This window comes from Rousettus aegyptiacus, unplaced genomic scaffold (assembly GCF_014176215.1).
Source record: "Rousettus aegyptiacus isolate mRouAeg1 unplaced genomic scaffold, mRouAeg1.p scaffold_m13_p_2, whole genome shotgun sequence".
Taxonomy (NCBI): Eukaryota; Metazoa; Chordata; class Mammalia; order Chiroptera; family Pteropodidae; genus Rousettus; species Rousettus aegyptiacus.
In genome coordinates this window covers 79119417-79145790 of record NW_023416295.1, presented here as the reverse complement: position 1 = coordinate 79145790, position 26374 = coordinate 79119417, and the positions used below count along the sequence as shown (strand labels likewise).

Sequence of the window (26374 nt, the reverse complement as noted above, 5' to 3'; positions counted from 1 at the left end):
TGAGGAAGTCTAGAGTTCTAAATCAAGTGATACTATTTTTCAAAATTTAAGATGATATTAAAAGGACTTAACACATATCAGAGCTGAATATCACAAACAGCAAATTTTACTATAGGAATTAGTTGAGGAAGCCCTTCAGGTAGAAGGAATGATATTAGGTGGAAATCTGTATATACAGAAGGAAATAAAAAACACAAAAAAATGGTAACTATGTAAGAAAATGGACTTTTTTTTATCATTTAATTCTATGTAAAAGACAGTTACCTATTTACAATAAAGTACCAAGAGTGTATTGAAGAGTTTACAATATTGTCAAAATAGAATGTATGACAGCAATAGTGCAAATGCTGGAACGGTGTAAATGCAAGTATACCTTAGAAGATTCTTATATTATATGTGAATAAGTATATAATTTGAATTAAATTACATTAAAGATGTGTGGTATTAAAAATCATAAAGCAATCACAAACATTATTTAAAAATAGTAATAGCTTATAAGCCAAAAAAGAATATAAGTAAAAATAAGTTTTAAAAATTGTTTAATCAAAAAAAGATGGAAAAGAGGAAAATAGGAAAATAAGATAAATAGAAAGCAAATAGTAAGCAAATTAATATTAACATTACATGTAAATGGCCTAAAACTCCCAACTGAAGATAAGAGATTGATTGTCAGATCAAATTAAAACCAAGACTCGACTATATAATGACTAGAAGAAATCTTCTTAAAATATAAATAGGCAAATAGGTTAAAAAACAAACTAAAACTCCTGTCATGCTAATAACAAATCAAAGAAATCTAGAAAGACTATATTAATATTAAACAAAGTAGATTTCAGAGCAAAGCATATTAGCAAAGATAAAGAGAATCAATGATCAGGATGACATAAAAATCCTGATTGTTTATATGCCTAACAATGAAGCAAATTACATGGGCAAAAATAATAGAATTATAATGAGAAATAAAATCTGCAATTTTAGTTGGAAATTTTAAGTCTTTTCTCTCAATAATTGACAGAATAAAGAGAAAATCAGTAAAGATATAAAAGATGTGAATAACACTTTCAATAGACTTTACCTCATTGACATTTGTAGAACACTTCACTGTACAAAAGCAGAATGTATTCTTTTCAAATGTACACATTTATCAAGATAGACCATATTCTGAGGTACGAAATAAGTCGCAATGAATCTAATGTTTAAAAACATACAGAATATGTTCTTAGACTATGATAGGATTAAATTAGAAATGTGTAACAGAATATTTGCATAAAATCCCCAAGTATTTGAAACTAAAATTTGTCTAGATCACCTTTTATCAAACCAGAGATCAAAAGAGAAATTTGACAGGATTTTAAACTTATCACAAATAAAGTACAGTGTATCAATGAACTCAGAGGACAGATTAATAGATCTCAGAGTTTATTTAAAGGATTCTACATTTGTTGCTTCCTAAAGGTCACAGATGTTATAAAACCTAGATCTAAAATATGTATTCATTTTTTCAACTCTGAAAACGCATAGTAGAGAAAGTGAAAGCACATTATTTTCTTCTGGTATAGTGGCAATGATTTGATTGGTTTTGGAATTACTCATAAACCTAAATATTTGCTTTCAGAGACATTACCTGAATTATCTATCTTATAATGGCCATATCTTCATCTTCCTCTCCATTAATTCTTTCTCTCCATCAGTTTTTTGGGCGTTGCCTCCCCTGTCTGTCTACTACTGCTCATAATAGTAGAAGACATGTGGCACATTAAGAGATTGGGAAAAATAAAAGGATTTATGCTGAGTTTATTGCTATGAAATCACTAAACATATATTAATGGATTTTTTATTGACTGATGAATTGTGGAGCTTCTGTTAAAAAAAGTGTCTCATGTAATTTACAAAAATGATATGCATCTCATTTTCAATTCATATCACAGCATTTGAGACCTTTAGACTCATTTTAATTATGCAGAATAATTTGTATTGGTGATCATGTTCGACAGATACTAGTATATATCAATTTGACCTTTTAATTTTCTATTCATTCACATTAGATACTAAAGAATAATAATGTTTTGTGCCTGACACCTGGGCGTTGTCACATTTGTTTTTATTCTCGGCAATGAAAAATGCATCATTTTTATTTAAACTATAACCATATTTTCTAAAAAAAATTGTTGCTTCTGATTTACCTGATTAACTTATTTAATGTGGCAGAAAGAAGGTCTCATGCATTGTGCTTAGTTGCAAATAGTGTATGACTAGATAAATAGCAATTGCACATCAGTCTGCCTGACTTCCTGTTATTATCTACCAGCAAGAATAAATTAAAGCTCAATTCAGTTATTACATTTATGTGTACACATTTTCACAATGAGCCACCATCTATTACAAACTTTATGCTTAGGTTTCTGGATTACCTTTACTTGATGGGCCATAGAATTTTTAAAATAGGATTTATGAAAATCGCAATGTTGTACGCTTATAGAAATCAACCATGAATGGCAAAATAATCAAGAAAAAGACAAAGATACTCAACTACATTTTATTTTGACAAATTGAAGTAGATCACAACTGAAGAAAGATAAACTGAAAAATTTTAGAAGATTTACCTGTCTGCCATAGAAAAACTTATTACACTACTTTTTAAATATTTATTTTTTAAAAAATAAAATTCATATAAGGCTAAAACTAGCCTTACAAATTGTATCACCTTCAGCTCACATCAAAGTTCCATATATACTTTTGGCTAAGTAAATATTTGTTGTGTTGATGAATAAATTAATAATATATAATATATTAATATAATGCAGTTATAATAATGTAATAAATGAAATTTATAGCTTTGGAAAGTTCTAAAATTGCTATTAAATTTGTTTTAAGTTTATGAATTAATTCCTACATATGTGAGATAATGTTGGTGAATGTCTACATGAATATAAAATGTTTATTTTTAATAATTTGTAGCTGTTTCAAGAATTATATATGCTTAGAAATTTGAATTATTCATGTTACATAAATAATATTCTAAATCTCTCCTTATACTTATGTTAAATATTTAACTTACAAATTAAAGATTTCACACAATTCACTTCATGGTGATATTTTTAAAATTCTTCAAAGTCAAAAGTATTGAAAGTTAACATCAGTTATTTTGATGTTGATGGTTTAGTACCAAAAACAAAGAAAGGCAAATCTTGAATATAAATAGAAATAATATTTTTATTGATATAATGATGCAAAGAATGTTAATTTAGCTCTACAGAAAATGTCAGAGGTGGAGAAGGACAAATTAATGGATCTCAAAGTTTATTTGATAAATTTACTTGTTTTCTTGCTTCCTAACAGTCATAGGTGTCACAAACCAAGATCTGAAATATATATTTGTTTTCTCAGCTCTAAAAAATGAATAGGAGAGAAAGTGACCAGGCATCATTTTCTTTTTGAATAATGGCAATGATTTGATTGGTTTTGAAATTACTTATAAACCTGAATTAGTTTAGAAAAATTGGAGATATTTTTAGGTGTGAGGTCTTTAGTTTTTTAAATGCTATGGAACATTCAACATATGGGTAGGAAATTAAATTATTTTGGCTCAACATTAAAATTGTTTAAATATCCACCGAAGATGATGTTTTATAGTGCTATCATGTTTAAGAACTGTTATAGTAGTATATTTTACAACCATGGTAGCAACAAATAGAAATGAAGAGCCACTATAGAGCAAGTGATAAACACAGATCAAATGGGTTTTATGAACAACAGAGTGGGTTATAACCATCCAAGGCTATTTACTGTAATGACAAAAGGAACCAATATAAAAGATACAAATTTATTCATAACTACAGGTACTGAAAAATCTTCTAACAGAATTAACTAGATTTGTTTTTCTTTTTTTACATTAGAGAACACAGTTCTTTTGGAACAATTTATTTTTCCTGGAATCATTAATCCTCACAAAAGGTAAAATATTGATGGTAACAATTCTTCTAAGACTTATGTTTCCTAATTTATGTGTGCATTTTTATTTATCTGTATGTCCTAAACAGTCCTAGATGACAACAAGCACTAACTTAAAGCTTAATTAATTAGATTTTTAAATTTGTGTCCTTATTTTTCTACAAATTATTTTAGGTAATCTATTTTTTAAGTACATAAACATAATGAATTAGTAAAACCAAGAACCAACTAATTAAAATGGGGGCTCAACATAAGGTCCTTGTATAGAAGAGATGGAGAAGTAGAAAGAGAAAACACAAATGTGAAGACCATAAGATATACTAGATTAAATGTAATTAAACTCCTAATTCTGCTGCCATTAGGGCAATCTGAATTCCAGCATTGTCCTGGTAACACTGGGGATCCTTGGGGTTTTTTCACTGTTGCAGAAAGAATTGCAGGTTAGCGAGATTTAGGAAAGTTAAGAGTTATTAAAAGCACACTTTGAGATAGAAGTGGGTCATGCCTAAACAGGCTATAATCACGTGGAAACACAAGGTAGGGGCAGGTAACAGCAAAGACGGTTGTAACCTTGTGGAAGTGGGAAGGTCTGTATTATATTAGGGCTGTGATGGGGGTTACAAAGGTATTCCTAGATGATTGGTACGTGAGGTCATTTTGACTGACATTCAACTGTTGTTTAACTTCCCACCTATTGAGCATGTGGTTACCCAGAATTCAGTCTGTTGTAATTAAATTCATGAACTTCCAGGCATAAGCTTAATATTACAATGATGATATAATGAGGCTAGGGTGAAGAGAGGCTTAGAATAGTCCTTATTGTGCAAGCGTCTGTGGCAGGATTAAACCAGCTGTAGGTTTATGACCTTTGTTCCTTTGTCTCTCAGGATGCAAGAGTGATTTATAACTACAAAATGGATATTCTTTGGGAGATCTCTGGGTGTTCTCTGGGCTGGGCCTTCGCTCCTTTGCTCCCCCATTGCTCATTCCTGTCTAATTACCTAATAATTTGACTCTGGGCTTCTAGATGATCAAGGAGGAAAGGGATATTGATCAATCATACACACACACAAAATCTTGTTTAAAATAACAACAGGAAAAAATATACATGCATAATATATAAGTACGTACAGACACAAACAGCATGTCCTCAGGGAAAATTGGATTGTACTAGGAGGAAGGGTTATAAATACACATACCAGTCACCCTTTTGTTCACTGTTTTGCCAGCATAAAAGGAGTTCAAAGCCAAGAGAACAATACTTTCAATAGCTTCTTGGGACCTGCGTAAATACAGGTGTGAAGGATTTTTTAAAAAGTTCTTCTATAACTCCTCCACCTTCTATTTTTAAAATTTACTTTATTGAGGTATAATATACATACCATAAAATATGACCACTTTAAAAGTACAATTTAATGAGTTTTGCTAAATATATACATCTATGTAGTTTCTACTACAATCAAGATAAGTAACATTTCTATCATCTCTCAAGACTTTTCTTATTCCCCATTCTAATGCTGGCAAGTTTTGCCACTTTAAACTTTATTACATTTTTAATCACAAAGTAATATATGATTTTGAAGTTAAAAAATATAACAATTTAATTTTTAAGTTAATATTTCCTCTAATATTCTACTCATGCTCACCTGGTTAGTTAACACAAATTAGAAGTTTGATATGTAAAATGTTTCAAACTTATTTCTGTATTTATTCAAACACTTATCACATATGTAAAACTTATCTTTATCACATTTTTCCCACTTGTGTATGTTGGGGGCACTGGTAGAAATACACCCTTTAAGTTTTTATGTTTTTGATGTCTGGCATTCTTAACTCTTTACACAAAGTGGGATATCTGTTGCTTGGTACTTTTTAGCTCATTTATTGATTTGACTTCTATGTGCTGAGTAATTTTATAATTTACATTACTTTTTAAATATAATTTTACAGCTTACATTACTTTGCAACTTGCTTTGTTCTATTTTTTCATTTCTCTCAATTGCATACCATGGGCACCTGTCCAGATTAATGCTCATACATTCTTATTTCTCTAAATAGATGTAACTACCTTAGTTTGTCAACTTTTTATTTTTGGTGAAATATGCTTGATTTCAGATTTTTTTTTTATCTTCAAACCATACTGAAGCAAATGTCTTTTTATATCATATAATTTATTTATGCTTGTATTGTCATGAAATAGATGTCCCAAATTGGAATTGCTGGGTAAAATATTCTGTACAGTTTTAAATACAACTGATATTGTCAGGTTGTAGCATTTTATATTTCTGGCCAAAGCTAAGAGTTTGAACTCTAAACATTGAACATTTACCAAATTTTCTCAAACTTACATTGTTAATTAATGGTCATTCTGCACTTAGAGATCATTCTCCATTGACCTGGGTCATTGAACAAACAGCCTGACCTCCAGCTCTGATCTAGGTACAGGTTCAGTCCCAGGGAAACAGAGAGGAGTGAGAACATCTGTTAACTGCATTTAAGGATCTCATAATCTCAGACCTTATCATACTTTCTAAAACATGCTTCTTCTCCTAATTTTGTCAAATTTTCTGATTTTATAGTAGCTCTTCAGGCTTCTTTCTACCACGAGAAATAATACTGAGTGGGAAAGAGGAAAGAAGAAACATTTGTTGTTAGATTCATTTTTCCCCTTGGGGAACACCTTACATATGTTAAAGAGAAAGGAGCTCAAGGTTAAGTACAGCTAGTGGGTGTCTCACAAAATTGCAAAGCAGAAAGGATAAACTTATCTTTATCATCCTTTCCCTGCTTGTATATGCTGGGGGGCACGAGTAGAAATATGCCCTTTAAGTTTTTATGTTTTTAATGTCTGACTTTCTAATGCAAAGTGGAATATCTATTGTTTGGTATTTTTTAGCTCATTTATTGGTCAGACGCTTATTATGTGCTGAGAGACAAAGGGAATACAAAATAAAATTATATCCCATGCAAGAAGTTGATAGGAGAGAGAGCCAAGTAAGTAGGTGCAGCATCCTCTGGGGTGGGAGAAAGCCACACAGAGGCTGCTGTAAGAGCAACCTTGGAGTTCAGATGTCTAGGGAGTTTCTTGGAAGATGTAATACCTGAGTTAAGTATTAAAAACCAAAACAAGATGCCAGAAAATGACATTTTGATATGGAAGGAGGGGTATAGAGCAGGGAAATTGTTGACAAAGGCCTCAAGATATGTAGAGACAAGAGGTGAGCCAGGAAAAAGCAAACTCTTCATGCAGCTGCAGAGCAAAGTGCAATGAAAGTTGGGCAAGGCCAGATCATCAAGGGTGTTGTAGGAAATTTGGTTTTACAGAACAAACAAAAGGAAATCCAGGTTCTAATTTAACCAGGAAAATGAGTGATGAGATTTGGCTAGATAAATCTCATTCTAGTTGTAAAATGAGGAATGAATTGGAGAGGAGTGCAATTCAGAAGAACTCAGAGGGAGTTTGGGAAGCAATCTGGGAGAGAGATAATTAGAACCTCGAGAAGTAGCAGTGCCTATATTTTTGAAGCCTGACTTTCTCTTACTCCCTAAAACTATGAGTCTATCCTCTCGAGGTTGTTCTCTCATTCATTCACACATTCATTCATACATTCATTCATTTATTCAAGTAATATTTATGTCGCTCCTTTTATAAACACTGAGGATATGAAGTAAGCAAAATGAAGTTTCTGATCTCACGAATGTTATATCCTTATAGTAAAGCTCCCTGACACTTTCTGAAATGTCTGCTTTAGTGCTTAGTTATTCTAGTACAATTTGCATTTTTCAGCACTCAAAAGAAAAGCTGACTTTTGATGACATTTCAAGCACTAAGACAAGGGACAGGTATTTTGGATTAAAAAACGAACAAACCAAAAAACACTCTACTTTCTTGAAATTATATCACACAGGTAACTAACTGTTTTTGTACTCAGAACATCACATGCATTGTCACAGTTTCACTACTTATTGACAATCTATTTTCTGAAAAGCCCTATCCTGAATATTTTACATGCATTATCTTATTTAATCCTCATAATGACATAATAAATTCAGGATTGAAATAACCAGAATAATGGTTCCTCAAAAAATGTCCATGCCCTAATCCCCAGAATTAATGAATATGTTACATTCATTACATCACAAAAGTAATTTTTCAGATGTAATTAAGGTAAAGACTTTGAGATGGAGAAATTATCATAGGTTATCCAGGTGGGCCCAAGGTAATCATATGAACCCTTAAAAGTGGGAAACTTTTCCAGGTTGTGGTCAGAGACAGATATGTGACAACTGAAGAAAGGTCTGAGAAATGGCAGTTTGGGAAGGATTCATTTTTCTGGTTCTGTGGGGGAGGGAGCTATGTGTTAAGACCAGAGAGAGGTCTCTAGGATCTTCCCAAGGCAACAGCTAGCAAGCAAACATAGGCTTCAGTTCTGCAACTGCATGGAATTAATCCTACTGAGAACCTGGATGAACAGGAAATGGATTCTCCTCTAGAGACTGCAGAGGCAGATGCAGTCTTGCCAGCAGGTGAATATTTTAGCCTGTTGAGACCTGCACTGGACTCTGACTACAGAACACATCTGTGTTTCTTAGATCACTAAATTTATGGCAATTGTTTTACAGAAATAAACTTTTTTGTTTGTATCTCTCTACTCTTTTCCCCTTAGTTCTGTGGCCAGGAAGCTGACCCTCACAGATGTATTGTTAAGATCCCTGATCCACTGGCTGCTGATTGGTTTCAGTCAATGGGAAGATTGGGCAGGAGATAGGAGGATTTGTGGGAGGAGAGAAGTATGAAATAAGCAGAGCTGGGTCCCTCTATCTACTGGGCACCTGCCCTGTGCAGCTTCTCTCTGTAATTTCCCTGCTCTGTTCTTGCTTCTTCAGGTCTAGACGTGGTAATAACTCCCTGCTCTCAGTAGCCCTGGGGTGCTGCACTATCCTTTGTTACTCCCGCGAAAGAGCTTTTTATTTTTTACTTGCAACTAAAAGCATGGAAGAAATTCCATTAAATACAGCAATAAATTTCATAAAATCTGGAGATTAATATGTTCTTTATGTAAGAGTTGGAAGTAATGTATTAAAAGGTACTATGAATAATCAGGAAAGGTAGTATTCAGAGAAATAAACCATCAAAAATGCAAACAAATATTTTGGAAGTCCTAGTTCCTTTAACATATTTCATTTTTATTCTAATAACAAGTGTTAGATCAGAATTTATGTGAAAGAGAAGTATTTATGAGAAAATAACGTGAAAGTATTGTGAATTTCTCCAACATGGCACGATGAAGCATTGCATTCTAGTTATATATACTGGCAGCTAGAGCACTGTCCACAAAAACTGCTGTACGGTTTTCAGGAATTCTGCAAACAGTGTCTTGTTGACCATTATTAGTTCAAGGTAGTCTTGCAATCCACCAACATGAATATTGACAAGTAATGTCCTTAATGTTTTATTCAGTTAGATGTTGGCAAAAAAGAGAGAAGGCTATTACGCAACAGAGCCTTGGCAATAGACTAAAGGACAGCTTCTTACCTTGGTCAAGCCAATTGACTACACAGGGTTAGTTTTCACATCTGTAAAACAGTTGTAATCTTATGTGTCCTAACTGTTACTTTATAAAGTTCTTAAAAAGCTCAAAAAATCAAAAAACATTCATTTCCTCAAAGCTAGATTTTGGTTTGGAGTATGAATCTCCCTACTGCCTGCCTTACATAAGCACCATAAGGCTCTATCTCCAAAATCTTAGAGACCCAGATTAGAATTAAAGTGGCTTTCGTATTATGAGTCAATAAAACACTCCTGCTCAAGTTGGGGCGGTTTTTGGCTATTAGACTTTCAAGGACATTCCATGCAAACATGTAAGTCTCAGACAGATCTATTTGTGGTTTTCAAGGTAGGTATTGTCAACGATACAAGTAATAAATAGAAATTCTCAAAGTGAGGACTTGATAAACACATGCATTGGTTTCCAAAGCCAGGACTCGATCAAATTGTGAAATTCACTTGACTCATTATAAATATAGACACAGTTTTAGCTTGATTTTGTCAAACATTAAAAATTAATAAAGTTGCTTCATGTAACTCTTCCTATGTAGCTTTGTTGTTTTGAATCAGGTTACAGTTCTTTTCTATAACCTTTCATAAATTAGTTGTTCTGAACACATTCAAAACATAATTTTCTATGTCAGTGATTATTGCTCCAATTAGAGAGAAGAAGCAAGCCATAACTTGACAAGAAATATCAACATTTAAAATCATTCAGCAGGATGATACCAAATTCAAGATATTTCATCGTCAGGATTTTAGAAGCAGATTGGGATCATATACCACTTTTCCTTTTCTTTTCAGACCTCATGTAAATAGAATTCCTTCCTTCCAATCCATTGTGCCCATTTCAAGAATTTATAATTTATTTAGCCAAGGCTGTTTTCATATTGACTTCTTTTGTTTGCCATTTTATCAGTTCTTGATTCTTTATAAAATATATATAAATTTGGGTATTGTTATAATTATTTTAGAATTTTTCAAAGGTGAAGTTTCTCAGAAATGTGCCCCACCTAAAACTTTCATCTAATTTGACATCTTTTTTCAATATTTAAATTTCTTAAGAACTTTTTAATGACTTTGTTCATCAGGATCATTAAAGTTACCCTTTTATACTCAAGTAACAAAAACTATTGTTCTACCTATTACTTTTTCTGATATAAACTGGTAGTATATGTTGTATCCAGTGACTCCCTTAAGAAATTTATTGTGAAGTATGAAATGTTACTATTAATCAAAATAGTAAGGTAATATATATCCAGAAAAATTCAGTTTGAGCTAAGGATCGGCTCAATTTATAATCCAAATATTTAAACTTGTGTATTAAAAATGATTGAGTTATAGATTTAAGGTACTGATATAGCCTAAAATACAAAGCCAGTAAAAAAGAAAATAATTGGTGTCTTTTAAATTAAGGAAATTAAAAATTGCCTTCAACCTATATTTTATACAATTTTTATTTTCTTGTAACTGAAGTCAGAAAAGGAGAAAAAACATTAAAAAGGGACTGTTTGAGCTAATATTTACATATGTTTTGTCTTTCCATCATTTTTTAAATAGATATACTCCCCACCCTCTTGGGCAATTTATAATGTCATTATTATACCTATGACAAAGAAAGTAGAATATGATTTACAGGTAGGGAGAAAAAAGAATATTTCAAAAGTGAATAGATATGATTTAACTAAAGAGTGATAGATGATTACACCTTGCCTTAAGCTACTTGTGATATTAAAAATAAATGAAATCCCTGGAAGAAAAGAAAGCCAGTTTCCACGCCCATCCGTAAGCTTGATGTTTATTATTTTTGCACTAGCAGCTTAGAAAGATATCTTTACATAGATTGATTCTTCAAAGCTTGAAAGAAAATCCTTTGTGAGGGGGGTCAGAGCAGTCTTTCTAAATTCCTGAATCCTACAATTTTTAATTTTTCCACATTCATATCTTGAGTATATGGTTTTCATTACTTACGTAAAAGCGAGAGCTTTTACCTATTTGGTTATACCTGCCAGATTTGTAAATTCACATGAAATCTTTATTCTAAAAATGTATATGAAAAATAGTACCTTATCAAGCACATGAAAAAGGAGAGCACTTAGTTTACACATGTGGTTTATATTGAGAGTTTAATATGTTCACTAGAGGAAAGATGGAAAAAAAAAAAAACACTAACGGTCTTTTCAATGTTTACGTGCCCCTCACAACAAATTGTAAACAGGTGCAATTTTCACAATCAGTTTTAGAGAAATGCGGAACATTACATGAACCCACTGAGAAAAAATTTATAATTTTGAATCTTTGGCAAATTTAAGACTGGTCATAATGGGTAGGTGAATTAGTCATCTGTATATGTTGATTATATTAGGAAGATTATACAATTCTCTTCCTAATATCTTTACTTTTGTTTAGAATCTCAAAGAGATTTTTATTTTAATAACTAAATAAGTAACTGAAGTTTAAATAATTTTAATAAGTAACTGAAACTCAATATTTCAGTTACTTATTACAAATAAGATATATAATTACTTCCTTTGCAAAGTTCAATTCAATCAAACATATTAGGTCAAGTACAGTTCTATGTATGAAAGAAACAGAATTAATCAAGGCGCAGAATTCTTATGCCCTAGTGTTTCACGGTATAGAGTCAAATTAATTTTTATTTTAGTTATACTTGCCACAGTAACCTTTTACAACAAACATATCTTCTGGTCAGCTAGTTGTCAGTTGGTCTAAAATGGCCATGGCTGAGGTAAATGCGACAACGTGATTTTGTTCCATGTGCTTTCAGGCTAATCTGGGCAGGTTCACATAGCAATGGCAAAAGACAAGAGTAAATGAGCTTCAGTATGCAAGTACATGTAAGCTTCTCCTTGCATCATATTTGATAACATTCTATTGGCCAAAGTAATTCACGTGATCAAGCTCAGAGTTAAAGTGTACAGATACCACAAAGTAACATTGCAAAAGGAAATGGAGGAGTGATAAATTCCAATCTAACATTTTTTCACTCTAACACAAAAATTGTATATAGAAATGAGTGTGTTGTGGTAATTACAGTATTAGAATTAATAAGGTTATCAACAGTTGTAATTCAATTTGTAAACTGCTATTTTAGAAGAGTTTTTCTGGAGCAGCTAATCTTAGAGGAACTGAGATGTAAAGATAAATAGTCATGAATGAGGCCCCCAAGGAAGATAAGGACATTTAGGATATTTTGAATATATGGAAAGTGAATACATAGAAAGGGTATAATGAGCACGTGAGACTATAATGATAATATACAATAGTATGTCAAGTGCAGATGTAGGTGGCAAGGATGACATAAGTGCTGAAGAGTGGCAGTTGAGGATCTGAGAGACAGGAAATTGGGAGCCACACCCTGAAGAGTACAAATGCCATGGCAGATAATTCTCTTGAAAGTAGGTTTTACTACTGTGGAGAGACAGGCAAGAAGTGAGATGCCCAGAGCACACCAGTTGCTTGAAAGAAGAATGGATGTAAAAAGGCAATCATGAAAGTTCCTAATATAAATTCTACCACTTCACAGTATTTTTAAAAATAATTTAAAATTTTTTTTCAATTAGAGTTGACATACAAATATGTTAGTTTCAAGTGTGCAACATAGTGATTAGATAATTATATAATTTGCAAAGTGATCACCCTGATAAATCTAGTATCCATCTGACATCATACATAGTTATTACAATGTTATTGACTATATTCCCTATGTTATACTTTACATCCTCGTGACAATTTTTGAGCTACCAATTTGTACTTCTTAATCCTTTACCTTTTCCACTCATCCCTCCAACACCCCTTCCCATCTGGCAGCCATCAAAGTGTTCTCTTTATTAATGAGTTTGTTTCTGTTTTGTTTGTTTTATAGATTCCACATATAAGTAAAATCATATGGTGTTGTATTTCTCTGTCTGACTTATTTAACTTAGGGTAACACCCTCTAGGTCCATCCATATTGTTGCAGATTGCAAGATTTCATTCCTTTTTTATGGCTGAGCTGTATGCCATTGTACAATATTCCATTGTATATATGTACATTGTATATATATTGTACATATGTTCTTCTTTATCCATTAATCTATTGATGGGCACTTAGGTTGTTTCCATAACTTGGCTACACAGTATTTTCGAGACTTAGTCCTGATTATGGTAACTTTAACTTAAATATACATATGTATATATAAAGGATTTTTCCCTAGGTATTTTTCTCATGTAATTTGAGAATACTATATTACTCTACGCAGTATTTACATTTACCCCACATCTTTTACTCGATTTTAATTAATCTTTTCAAGTACATTAAAAATGCTTCTTTATATTTCAAACATAAATCTTACCACTAGATAGTGTAAATTCAGGACAAACACATGAAATTATAAGTTAACAACAACGAAAACTAGAGTCTTTAGAGAATTGGGTTTTCTAGCTTGGCATAATAAAATCACAGTTCTGAAACAAGGTATAAGTTAGTCCCATGAAGAGTAAATGTAATGGAGAGAAGATGACAGAATAAAAGAGCAGATTAGGAACATTAAGCTATACTCCAGAAGATAGGGTTGAGGGATAAAAGGCTAATCAAGGAAGAAATGGTTACATATATACAGTCTCAAGAAGAAATGATTGATTCAACCATTATGGAAATATTTGTAGAGTCAATTTGGACTTCATTGTGCTTTGCGATTGCTTCTTAGAATTGACTCATATGTGCAGACCCATATGGCACATGTATGTGTATACACACATACACACAAACATATGTACATAGTCAGATAGTCATACAATCTATGAGTAGATTAAAGAGAAGAGAACATGAATTGTTTGCAAATATACACATGCTATGCAAATTATATGCATAAGATAAAACTTGTCCTTGTGTAAAAAAAATGGATACTGTCTATGGCCATGCCATCTTGAACACACCCAATCCCATCTAATCTTGGAAGCTAAGCAGGGTCAGGCCTGGTTAGTACTTGGATAGGAGACCACCTAGGAATACCAGATGCTGTAGGCATTAAAAAAAAAAGATCCTTACATTAAAACATTAATCACATTGTATAAACACACAATAAAAATTTATCTAATACCAACATTGAATTTACAGCCTAAATAAAATAGTACCATTTTCAGTTATTGATATTTAAACTTGATTTTTATGGTTTTAAAGTTTGTGTGCACATATCTTCGAATTTTGACATGGAAAGACCTTAGAGTAGATCACCACTTTATTCATTTATGTGGGGAAAAAAAGGAAAGAAAAAAAAAAAGTATTACTCAGGTTGTACTAAGTACCAGGGATGCAACGAAGAATAAGTCATATCCCACTCATAGGAACTCACTGTGGAGTAAGAGAGAATAGATGTACCTAAATGGTAGACTGTAACTTGACAAATGGAATATTAGGACCTGGTTATAGGAACTATAGGAAGAAAGTAGGTAGTAAGGGATTATTTTTACAGTTGTTCTAGTTGACCCTGAGGTTTCACAGAGTGACACTGATGTAAGAAGTAAAGGACAAATGAGGGAGAAAAAAAAAAACACTCTGACGAAGGAGAAATAGCTTAGGCACAAATACATACATGTTAAAGGGCATGAGGTATTCAGAGAAGTGCAAGTAGCTCTGTGTACTTGCAGAGGGAAAGAAGGCAGATGCCATTCTTCCTTGTGGAAGTGTTGAGATACTAAAACTCAAGTTTATGAAATAAATAAAGGATTCATGCACGTATGCCACTGATTATTATCCAGAAATAGTTAACAGGCTAACACACTGTAATTATTGATGATATTGTAGCCTTCCGATGCCCTCACTTTTAAAACTATTTTTAGTTACTTTTGCTTTTTCTCTTTTAATTGTTTCTCTCACTAAAACAATTTAATCATCGAACCCTGCTCATCTTTCCTTTAAATGCCTCTTGAAACTATCATCTATACCAGATTTGAAACCTGCCATTTATTTTCATGTGTTTCTAAGTTAACCTGGGTGCAGAAATCTCAGCTGTTTGTGTGTGGAGAGGGTGGTCTTAATTATGGTTCTCTGGTTACAAGCAACAGAGATTGCTTCTGGCCGACATGAAAGGATTTACTGAAATAAATCAGAATGTTAAACATCAAGCTGGTATAAGCCAAGACATAGATTGGATCTGGAAGCCATAGCAGCTGGAGTTTTTAGAAGCTCTTTGTAGGAGGCTGATGTTAATGTGCTTCAGATTCAACAGCTTCCCTTTGGGGAGCTCTGAACAGGGAGCTAAGAGTGACTATCTTGTGAACCAAGCAGATGTCTAAAATTTTATTGACTATAAACAAGAAAAGCCAGATGTGCAGAAGAATGTATTTTCAATCTAGGCACTCACAGTAGTCCTATTAGAACCTCAGAAAGTCCCTCCTTTTAGACACTTTATTTTTTCAACCACAATTCCATATTCACCTCAGATTCTACAATAGTCCTGTGGGGCATGAGTCAGTTTTCTGGCCATTAATTTTGAATTCATATTTGTTAATATTTGATCTGGTTTTTACTCCACATAGATGTTGGTGGACTGTTTCTATATACCACCACAGTCCATTCCTTGTTTCTGCTCCAGCTAGGTCCCCGCCCATCTGTGGATTTGCATGAATATAAATCTATCCAGATACTGTCTTTTGGGATTTTTAATAGTCATCATCAAGCCTCCATATAATTCCTCCCATCTGCTACCTTTTTCTCTATATTTTCCATGCTTAGCTCCAAAGAGCCCTCAAAATGATTTCTGTCCTCTAGTTGATATAGTCTATTATTGTCTTTGTATTTGCATTATTTATTCTAGTCCCAGATCATTTATTTATATTCATCAAGCCTACAATGTATCATCCTTATTAAATGTTCTCTCTTCCTTTAACACTTGCTAATAATTCAAACTACCTTCTGGAGTTTATAGTGACGGCGTCAAACAAAGCTAATATGGTGTTAGCACTAAATAGAGGTCCATTGTATAATGTTACAGAAGAAATTTCTAGTCATTATCCATATCCAATTCTCAATTTCTATGGCTACGAAAAGAAGTTAGCTTTCCTTGCAACACCCCCCTTTTTTTCCATTTGCTTAAATGAAAACTCATGAATAATTCTGGCTAGTGGCTTTCCAGTGGAAGTGACTTTTATCGCTTGTAAGCGAATGTCTTAAATTATTAGTATGAGTACTCCAGAGGTCTTCACTTCTCTCTTGATGGTCATGGAGACTGGACTACTGAGCCACAGCTAAGAAGGCACCTGTCCTTGGCAATTGGCCAGGCCTATGGCAGACTTTGAGATAGAAGTAAAATTTGCTTTCTTTAAGATGCTGGTATTTTAAGGAGGAAATTTTACTGTAACATAACCAAGTCTATATTTACTGATAAAAATATGAAACTTCTAAGAAGTTTCTAAATTATCTCAGTTTGTATAATAGTGATTTGGTCTTACCCGTACTTACTTATAGAAACATCATAAAGTATATGCTTTAACAAATATATTTTTTTAATGTATAAGAAGTTCATTACATAGCACATGCGACTAACGTGACATTGGATGTTTATTATTATAAATGCTAATAAAAATCTACTAAAATATTTTGTGGGGAAAAAAAGGCATAGATGATAGAGACTCTGTTCATCCCTTTGGTGACCGAATCAAAATTGTGACAAAAAACAAGGAACAGCAGCAAGGAAAAATCACCTGGGATCTTGATAAAAAAGACATACAAATAGAAAGAAATCCAAGAAAACACGCTGCAACGGCAGAAGGTAGGATGAGGCGAAAACACGGGGCTACTGGGTCTTGAGTGGCTGAGTGAGACAGAGGCTACAGCAAAGGCAGCAGATGCCTTTTACAGAGGCTACGTCTGCAATTGGATTTTCACAGTGACGAACCTACTGGCTCTGAGCACCACTGCTGATTTGGCTGCATGCAGGGGGTACCAGGGACTTGCAGAGAGGCATTGCCGGAGTGAGGACTGAAGTGAGACAAGCTCTGTACAGAAGTGCCAGCTGTATCCATTGTTCCCTGTTGAGCCCTCCTCCTTCCTAGGGTGCAGATACAGCACCACCATAGCCCTGACTTCATCAAACTGGATAATAGAGGTTGCTCCACCCAGAGAATTCCCTAAAACCCCACCTCCCCCAACTCAGGCCCCACCCAAGTCACATCCAAGTTTATCCTCAGTGAGTCAGGTGTTCCTTGCTGAGTGGCACATAGACTCACACTGGAGGCTGCTGACCTTAGTTTCTGGTGTGGCCTTTTGAGGCAACTATAAGCACAGCATCTGTGGATTGCTTGTTGAATCTTAACAGTGGCCCCAGAGGGGTCAAGGCTTGGGCTAAATTTGGCCTGCAGCTGAACCCCTCTCAGGACTGTGCCACTGGACACCTACTTCACAAATCCACATTAATAAGACCGGGAGACTTAAGAGCTTTGCTTAGTACATAGGAACAGACATGGAAAAGCAGCCAAAATGGCAAGACAAAGAAGCAGAAACCATATGAGAGAATAGAACAGAGATATAGATATAATGGATTCAACTAATCTAAGAGGTGCAGAGTTCAAAAAACTGGTTATAAAGATGCTCAATGAACTTTTGGGAAGTGTGAATTCCAGGCCTGGCTGGCCCAAGATCTGGCTGTTATCCAAGGTCTGCAGTTATAAATAGGACCTCAGATTTAGAAAACATGTAAACATACTTCAGCTTATTATATAAGACATATGTGGCTGAAGGCCATTATTGTAGTCTGCTCTATGAGGAGCCAGGCGGATCCCTGGAGAGCAGAAAGCACAGAAAGGGGAGCAGAAGAAGTTTGTGCAATACTGCATGCCCCATGCAATAGACTGCACTCCCCAATAAAACTGCTCCGCAGAATAAAGTTGTTGTCTGCCATTTCATTCTCATGTTGGCCTCTTGTGTGTTCTTTCAACTGGGTGTCTCACCATCAAACCATCCCTTCTCGGTCAGCATGCCACTGACACTTGGCAGAGCTGACATGATCCACTCGGCCCTGATAGGAACTGTAGATAAATTCAGCAAAGAGATAAAAATATAAAAATGGAAATGGAAATTATAAAAGAGAACCAGTCTGAAATGAAGAACACATTATCTGAGCACATTAAATGGAATAAACAAAGGAATGAACAGAGTGAATAAAGACAAGAATCAAATGACCTATCTAGAGGATGGGAAAGCCAAGGACACATAATCAGAATGGCAAGAGATAAGATGCCAAGACTATAAGAACAGTTTAAGAAGCATATGGGACACTATTAAGGGTCAAAATATCCATTTGATCAGCATAACTGAAGAAAATCAAGATGTTGAACACCTGTTTGAAGAAATAATGATGGAAAACTTCCCTAACCTGGTGAAGGAAATAGACATAAAACCCCAGTAAGCTCAGAGAATTCCAAAAATCAAGGATCCAAAGAGGCCCATGCCAAGACACATCATAATTAAGATTCCAAAGTTTAAATACAAAGAAAGAATATTAAAAGCTGGAAGAGAAAAACAGATAGTTACTTATAAGGGAATACCCATAAGACTGGCAGCTGATTTCTCAAAAGAAATTATTCAAGACAAAGGGCTTGACACAGAATATTTGACAGGATGAAGACCCAGGATCTACAACCAAGAATACTTTATCCATCAAAGCTATCATTTAGAGTTGGAGGAGAAAGATAAAGAGCTTCCCAGGCAAAAATAAGCTAAAGGAAATTATCATCGCCAAGCCATTATGATAAGAAATGTTGGAGGGACTTCTTTAAGAAGAAAAAATATATATCAAAAATAGAAATAAGTAATGGTAATAACTACAGTCCTATCAACAAGTACCTCAAATGGAAAAAAATAAAATTAAATGCTCCAACCAAAAGACAGAGTGGCTGAATGGATAAGAAAACAAGACCCCTACATATACTATCTGCAAGATATTCCAGATTAAAAGACACAGACTGAAAGAAAGTGCATGGAAAAGATATTGCCTTGATAGACCTAGAAGGTATCGCACTGAATGAAATGGGTTGGATAGAGAATGATAAATATTGCATGATTTCATGTATATGTGGAATCTAAAGAACAGAATCAACAATAGCAACAACAAAAGCAGAAATAAACTCATAGATACAAAGAATATTTAGAGGGATATTAGGTGGGAGTAGAGTTAGGGGGACAAAAAAGGCAAAGGGATTAAGAGTTAAAAATGGATAGTTGCAGAATAGACATGGAGATGTAGAGTGTAGCATGGGTAAGATGGTTAATAATGTTGTAATAAACGTGTAAGGGGAAAAAGGGTACTAGATTTAGTGGGGTGATCACTTTGCAAGTTATGTGGATCTCTGATCAATATGCTATACAACTGAAACTCATATATTATGTTATGCTAACTGTAATTGAAAAAAATCATTGAATTGTACAATGTAAATACGAGCAACTAATTGTCTATTATATTTCAATAAAGACAAAAAATAATATAATAAAAAAGAAAATGAGCAATCTGAAAATGTCAGAGATTTTTGTTCTATAAAAATTATTAGAAATTCAAACAAAATGTTAAAAAATGTATTTTCATAGACAGAAGAGCTGATCATAAACCATGCAATTTAACCATTATGAGGTCATATGTGACCTTTTCACAAAAAATTTCATAATAAGTGTGTAAAAATAAAAAGCCAGATTGAAGCTGATAAATGAGAAAGTGCAGATAATTTTGGTGGTATGTTATTAATAAAGAGAAGAAAAAAGACTTTCAAAGGGAGCGGAATCAAGAATTTTTTTTTTTTTTTTAAGAAGCAGGGTTTTGAGAATGAATGGATGTTTAGAAGGTGACTCAAGTATCAGTGTATGGGAAAAAAAATAATTTACGGCATAAAGTTCTGAAGAATCTTGAATCAAGGTACTAAAGGAAGGGACAGTCTTGGCCTTAGGCATTTCTTCTTTCTCACACATATACAGTCAGCTTATTTGCTTTTTTCAGTAAAGAGACAGAGATACTAATTTTACATACAAAATGATCATTTGATACCACAAAGAGATGCTTCGTTAGCTATAGAACTGAATGAGAGGTGGGATTATATGTTGCCATTTGAAATGATTGTTTCAATGAACAACTTCAACAATAAAAACAAAAAACTTCTCTGGAACTGTTTGGTTCATAAAATTTGGTGAGCTCTAACACGCCAAAAACTTCTCTGGAACTGTTTGGTTCATAAAATTTGGTGAGCTCTAACACGCCAGACATTTAATTATGAGAGATGACTTTGAAAATAAATAAGGCTCTTCACTCGAGGAGTGTAGTCTCGGACTAGTAGTAAGAAATAACACCCTAATAAGAACCAAAATATTTCTGGCTCTTTCTACATGAGGAAGGTTATTGGCGAGTCCTATTAATTTCAACATCAAGAACGTTTTTAATAACTAATTTTTATTCAAAAGTAAGGGCAACTTAAAAAAGTACAGCCTTTCACAACTTGCATACATTAGGAAAGATAACATTCGGAGGGAAGGAATTTATTATACAGCCAGAAATAAAATAATAGAAAAATGAAAGGGTAGGAAGGAGAGAGAAAGGGAGGAAGGAAGGGAGGGAGGAAGAAAAGAAGTAAAGAAGAAAGGAAGGAAGGAAGGAAGGAAGGAAGGAAGGAAGGAAGGAAGGAAGGAAGGAAGGAAGGAAGGAAAAAAAAGGAGCAGAGAGAAGGGAACGGAGGGGAGGAGAGGAAAGGAGAAGATAGATAATTCAAGAAGTGAAGTTATACAAAGTTATAATTTATAAAAACTTGTCCAATAGCAGAAAGGCTGTATCAAGTGTAAGATACTAGGAGAGAATTCATTAAACAAGTGATAGAATTTGGGTTCAGGAGAAGGTTGAGAAGTAAAAGACAAGGTGAATATAGGAAAAAGTGTCTGTGACATACAGTGAACAAAGTTGAAGATGTGGACAAGTGATGGAACTGAAAAAAGTTCTGGTATATAACTTTTCTAGCAGCTTTATAATTTGTATACCATAAGTTTAATCCAGATAAGTATACACTTCAATGAGTTTTTAACATGTAATTTTTTTTTCAAAAATTCTTAAAAGTGATTAGAAAAATTATCTGATAGCAATGCATTTGTGAAAGTCATCTTTAGCTTTTTGCAGATACTTTTAAATGCTTAAATTCTCATTAGCTGTTACTATTTAATTATGCTATTTGTGTTATTTACCTTTTATTTTGCTGTTAAATGATAAGTTTGGCAATTTCATTGTTATTTTTATGGACTTGTGTTCATTAAATAAGTTGCTCTTTAGATCTGATTGGTCGTGGCAGTTAAAATTACGATCACACTCTTGGAGTAATTTACAAAGATTCTTATATTCCCTACGTAATTATATCCAGAAGGAGTTTATGAACTAGAATCTCAAGGAAGGGGCTGTAAATGACATTGCTGAGAATTCTGGAAAAATCATGAATACAATGACTTTCTCCTTAAAAGCTTGCTAAGTATTAATTAAGTTTTGTAGAAATTACAATAAACTGAAGCTCAAACTCGAAATGAAAAGAAAATCTACACTTTTATAAATAATGGCCTTTTCTATGTCAGTTTATCACATTGTTATGCTTTTAAAGGTTTTTAGTATAGGTTTATTGGATTTTAAATAAAAGGAAAATTAAAAATAAATGACATTTATTAAAAGTGTAATATTTTGTCATTTAATTATTTTAACTTCTAAAAAGATAGGTTCACTTTTAATCAAAATTATTTCAATTGCTGTTGTAGCATGCTTGCATGTGAATTACGTGCAAGCATTTAAATTATGAAGACGACTGCTTAGCCATGTAATTTGACAGCTATGTACACTCAGAAGTGTATGCTTTTGTTTTTTAAATTAAATTTATAAATCTATTTTACTATTTAAATTATGGCCATGGAAAATTAAATTTGAATGCTATCAAATATAATGTACATTTTCACGTCAGGATAAAACCATATATATTACATATATACATATATACATGTATATTATATATGTACATATATAAATAATCATTTAATACATTGTGGAATCGAGCTCCAGTGTGACTTTCTTTAGCCTGTATTTCTATTCTAAGAAACACACAAAGAACATATTTATCATCTATAGTCTTAGTTCTGCGCTATTTCCCTTGACTTGAATTCACCACCTTTCTCATTCATTCAATTGACATTTACCACATGCAAGTCCTTTTAGTCAGTGCAGTGCAGGAGAGGCAGAATAGGTCCCTGCTCTGGTCAAATTTATAGTTTATTGGAGTAGATAATACATATTTAATCAAATAAATAACCAAGATAATTTAGACTATCACAATTTCTAGAAAGAAAGTAAACACAAAGTGATGTGATAGGAAGTAATTTAGGAGCCCTCTTTCAAAAAGCTGCTCAGTAAAGTTTTCTCTGAGAGGGTGAGATTGAGCTAGGCATTTGAAGAACTTAAGAAGAGCATTCCAGACAGAAGGGACAAAAATTGCAAAGACCCTGAGACAACTGAGAGGATGTGGGCTAATTGGATAACTAGAAGGAGAACCATAAACAGTGACCTCCCCTTATCCGTAGGGGATTTGTTCCAAGATCCCCCGTGGATGCCTGAAACCAAGAAGAGTACCGAACCCCATGTATACTATGATTTTTTTTCTATATATACATACTATGATAAAGTTTAACTTGTAAATTAGGCATGGTAAGAGATTAATAATAGTAAATAATAATAAAATAGAACAATAATAACAATACACTGTAATAAAACATGTGAATACAGTCTTTTTCTCATTCTCAAAATAGCTTATGTTATTATACTTACCTTTTCACTTAAAAGAAGCACTTTACAGCTTCCATTTGGCATATCCGAATTGCCAGAGTCACTATTACACTTTGGGGTCATTATTAAGTAAAATAAGGGCGACTTGAACAAAAGTACTTCCATACTGAGACAGTCAATCTGAAGACTGAGAGGGATGTTAAGTGACTAATAGGCAGAGAGTATCAACAGTGTGGACATGCTGGACAAAGAAATGAGTCATATTTTGAGCCAGATGAAGTGGGACTTGAGAGATTCTATCGTGCTGCTCAGAACAGCACTCAATTTGAATTTATGAATCATTTTGTTTTGGAATTTTTTACTTAGTATTTTCTGACTATGGTTGACTAGGGTAACAAACTGTGGAAAGAAAAATCACAGATAAGAGAGAACAACTGTAACTGGCAATAATAATATGTATGGGACAGGCAGAGGAAGTGGGAGAAAAATGAGATAGGGTTAGAGGAAGGCAATTCAGAGTCATTGGGCCTTGAAAAAGAGTTTGGATTTTATTCTGAGGTCTAGGGGAATGCACTGATTTTTCTTTCTTTCTTTTTTTTCACTAAAATAGGTTTTACGCTAGGGAGTGATATTATCTCATTTCTTAGTTAAAATTCTCTGGACTGTGTCATGTAGCACAACGTGGGGGAAAGGCAAGAAGCGGAAGCATGGAAATTCACATATAATGGTGGCCATTTTGTGTTCCAGGTAAGAGAAGGTCACACTTAGACTAGGGAGCTGGAGAAGGGAAATTGGGAGAAGTGGCTGCATTCTAACTTTATTTTCGAAGTGAACCTGGAGGGCTTCCTACAGCTTTGATGTCAGAGTAGGAAATAAGGAAAATAAGAAACTAAGATAATGCTAGATTTTTGATAAGAGCAATGGTACCTGATTCTTTTTTCTTTTTTACTCATTTATTTTTTGTTCATAAAGAATATTAACAGAAAGATGCATTGGACAATGCAACCATTATTTAAAATGGATTTGATATTACTAGGAATTGACAAGTCTTTTCATTATAATTAACACATATTTTTATTTATGAATTGATGGGTTTTTACTAGTAATTTTTCTATTTTCATTCTTACATGCCTGTGGGATTGACACATTCTGCTGGCTTTCAGCTATGACGATTTCTTTTCATTTTAATTTTTTCCCATTTCTTTTTTCCTCAAATGTGTTACAAGCTGCAGTCACCTTAGATAATACTCTTCCTGGTCCCATTTGACCTTTTTAACCTAAAAGCAGCAGTCACAAATGTGCACCAGGCTCACCTCTCTCCAAAACCTGGGGTTTAGTTTTTAAATAAAATATACATATTCTAGCAGAAAATGTGGAAAAAAACAAAACTCTTGAAAGAAGACTAAGCATCAGTGGTTTTGATGAGAAAGCTTATCCTTTTCGGTGTTAATTGTCTGGCAGGAGAATTAACTGTATCTCTTTAGAATTTAACACTCAGTGGCAAAAAAAAAAAAAAAAATTTTGAACAAAATCAGATTTATTGGTATGTTCTAGTAAAGTATTTAATAAGTAGAGGAACCAGAACTTCTAAGTTCTGGCAACTAGGTTTGTGGTAGCAAATTAAAGTGAGGAATCTTGGGCCCATCTGTTTCTGTAGCTTTATATGTCACTGGATTCCTAGTACTTATTTTGGTTACCCAAAGCTAATTTGTATAGAGGCCATGAAACTAACAGTTAAGTCAGAGTATGGCCTGCAGGGCTACACTACCTGAGTTCAAACTTTAACTTAATTCCTTATTTCCTGTGTGACATCAGGTAAATTACCTAGCCTCTCTGAGCCTCAATTTCTTCAATGTTAATATGAGCATGAAAATAAGATCAAACTCTTAGATTATTATGAGAATTGAATCATTTAATATCAGTGAGACAATTTAAAAAGTTCATGGCTAATGTAAGCTCTATAGAAGTGTTATCTACTTTTAGAATTATTTTGCTTTATCTCCACTTTTTTAGTTATTCAGTCTACTGGGAAGGCCCCTACTCATTAGTAAAATTCATTGGCAGCACTCAATACTATACACCTGATGAAAGCCTTTAACCATGTATAAAGACTAAAATGACCTTAGGGGAATGCAATTTATATTATAATGGCTTAATGGAACCAATTATATTATATCGGCATAAAAATTTTTAAATAGAGAAATGTATTTGCTGGTAAAAATGTCCTATATTTCTTTTTCTTTATTCCTTAGTTTTTAGGTGAGGCAACCCTTGGTTGACCTCACAGATTTCAAAGAGCTTGCCAGTTTACAGTCCTTTATTTTTTAAATTTTTTATGCCTACAGCTCCTGGTCTTCCTAGGTGGCCTCACCATCCAAGTACTAACCGGGCCGACCCTGCTTAGCTTCTGAGATCAGATAGGATTGGGCTTGTTTAGGGTAGCATGGCCATAGACAAGATGTTCTATATTTCAACAAGACTGTTTATTAGTCAAGATTCAAGGAATATTCACCACTTAGTATTAAGTTTCATAATTTTTAATTCAATATCTATTAATAAGTTAATTCAGAATCAAGAAGGGTTTTTATAATGTGACATTTAATTGTAAAATTGTCTTAACTATAAAGAACCTAGGAACTATGTCAAACTTTCAACAAATATAATTAATTAAATATTTCTCAGAAGAAACTGGATCATCTGGTAACTGATTTAAAATAGCAATAAAGACCATTGGCATTGTCTTCATATCCAATTTTTGCATTAATTTAAAAAAAACATAAAATTAATAATCACATGTATAATTCACTAAGAGCTATGAACAGCATCATTAATATTATTTCAAAGAACATGAGTTTTGATATCAAACTTAAAATTCCTAGAAGATTATATATATATATATAAATGTTTTAGTAGGACAATAATGCTTAAGTAATATACATAATCTTTTAGATTTGAAAATTCAGTTTGAAAAACTCTATTATATTTGAAGTAAAGCAAGCAATTTTAATTTTCCTTAATATTGTTATCTGCTATAACATCATTATTTATAAGAAGGTTTGCACTTATTACAATTAGTCACTGTTACAACTACCGG

General features: G+C 33.3%; 1 protein-coding gene and 1 pseudogene across 1 annotated transcript in view; one reads left to right on the top strand and one right to left on the bottom strand.

The window, feature by feature from the left end:
* Positions 1-26374, bottom strand: part of DPP10 (dipeptidyl peptidase like 10) — a 1197668-nt gene that overhangs the window by 685850 nt on the left and 485444 nt on the right. The gene's annotated exons all lie outside the window — the stretch shown is intronic.
* On the top strand, positions 14410-14528 carry LOC118614583 (annotated as a pseudogene).